Source organism: Choloepus didactylus, chromosome 4 (genome assembly GCF_015220235.1).
Source record: "Choloepus didactylus isolate mChoDid1 chromosome 4, mChoDid1.pri, whole genome shotgun sequence".
Classification (NCBI taxonomy): domain Eukaryota; kingdom Metazoa; phylum Chordata; class Mammalia; order Pilosa; family Megalonychidae; genus Choloepus; species Choloepus didactylus.
In genome coordinates this window covers 182,328,356-182,330,678 of record NC_051310.1, presented here as the reverse complement: position 1 = coordinate 182,330,678, position 2,323 = coordinate 182,328,356, and positions in this window count along the sequence as shown.

Below are 2,323 nucleotides of genomic sequence, written 5' to 3'. Positions count from 1 at the left end.
TACAGATTTATATTAACTAAGAAGTTGATTCATACATAGTATCATTGGATGGATTTTTATGGAAAAATCACATTCCAGACACATTGAAAGTCCTTCAGCAGTAAAAAATATTTCAAAACATGGGATGATACACAAGGTTATGTTTTTGTAATGGTGTCCTTTGATAGTCTCAGCAATTTCAAGAAAGGGGCTCTCTGCAATTTGTTTTGGAAGGCAGCACACAATTTCCAGTTGTATTCAGTTTATTATTTAAAACTAAATTACAGAGTACGTTGGACCCTGAATAAAATATTCTAAATAAGATAGAGAATGTCAGCACCACCATTTCTTTGTATGTATGCTAAGCAGAACTCACAGAAGCAAAACCCTAGGTTATGATGTCAGTCAAAAGCTTCAGAAACTTAACAACAGTATATGTTTAGAAAATAAGAAGTAAGATGCGCACACCAAAGTCACCTTGGGAGCTAAAACAGAAGAGGCTCCTGTGAATGTTCCTTATCATAGCAATAGTCTGTGGAAAGGATGGATGACCATATCTGTCTTTTGGACCACATTCCCACTCCTGAGTAGTAGCATTGTCAACATATTATATGAAAGTCATCAATACATGTTGACAGCATTTGCACTCCAGGTGGTGAGAAACCCTACAGGCTAAGGAAGAAAACACAAAGAAGTCAGGAAAAAATATCTTGGGCTGAGATGTGAATTACAGCACACCACAGAAGGGAACTGCAAATATAAGCAGTGATCTAAATAAGACAGAAGAGAGAAGTGATCACTTCAGGAATATAAGCAATGAGTCCATTTGTTTCATTCAGTTCATTCAGTTCATTTAAATAAAAGCAAAAGCATTTGTTATATAATTTATCAGTGAACTTCATGTACAAAGATGGTTCTTGCAGATTATATTACCCATGTATAGTCATCCAAGGAAAAGGCAAGCACATAACAAATAACTTTTCCCTGGTTGCCTAATTGTTTATATAGTGCTACTCTTCTATGAGCTAGCATTATTAATCAAATATAGCCTGCTTGATTCTGAACTATCATTGTAGAGAAGAAGTTGGTGGGTGAAGTCACTTCACAGAGGAGTAACTAAGATGTAGAGATGTAAAATGACTTCTTTAAGAAGACATTCTACCTATAAATAGTATCTGTATCAGTCCAGGGATCCCTAGAAAAGCAGACTCAATAGGGTCTGTGTGTGTGTGTGTGTGTGTGTGTGTGTGTGTGAGAGAGAGAGAGTGATTCAATTTAAAGAATTGGCTCACACTGTGGTGGGGGCTGCCAAGTCCAAACTTTATGGCTAGGAACTCTTATACAAGAGTTGATGTTGCAGTCTTGAGGAAGAATTTCTTCCTCTCTGGGAATCCTCAGTGTTTGATCTTAAATTCTCAACTGACTGGATGAGACTTATCACATTTTCTAAGGTTTACCTTTACTTACAGCCAACTGATTTTAGATGCTAACCACATCTACAAAATACCTAGATGAGTGTTTGACTATAGAAGTAGATATGACAGCCTAGTCAAATTAACACATAATACTAGCCATCAAATTATGTACATCTTCTTATTTGATTAAAAAAAAAAAAAAAAAAGACCCTCAGCCTAGTTCTTGGCGGAGTTGTCGTGGGCATCTTTGAAACTTCTTTTGTTTGGTTTCAAAGCCAGCTGTCAGAAGGGACAGTGAGATCATGCTTTATCTGCAGACTGACGATTAGAATCACAGAGACTAATTAAAACAACTTAATTATTAAGAAGACAATGGTGAAGCAGAGAAAGGATAGGCTTTGGTCTTGGTTCAAATGAGCCTGTATCATCTTTAGCAAGTTAACTAAGTTCCCACAGCCAAAATTGTCTTATTTATAAAATAGTGATGACACCGAACCTGTATAATTATTGGCATAAAATTCAAATATACATAATAATAGCTAACATTTAATTTTTAATAACAGTAACATTTATCACTATGTGTATAGGCATTTTACATATGTTAACTCATTCAATCCTTTCAGAGACCCTCTGAGGGAGGTACTCTTACTGTTGCCATTTTACAGATGAGGGCATAATGGCACAGACAGGTTAAATAACATACCCAATGGCACAGAATTAGAAAGATGTGTACATTCAAGTTTTAGAGCACCTACTACAAAGCCTAGAATATATCAGCTCCTGAATAAATCATTAAATCCCAAAAGAACTCCATTCTATACACTCAGCTTTGTTAACACAGTTTCCCTACTGGGAATTCCATCTTGTCTCTTCCCCGCTTCATACGCAACTGAAGTCATGACTTTCTTTCATAGTCTATCTCAGACCAA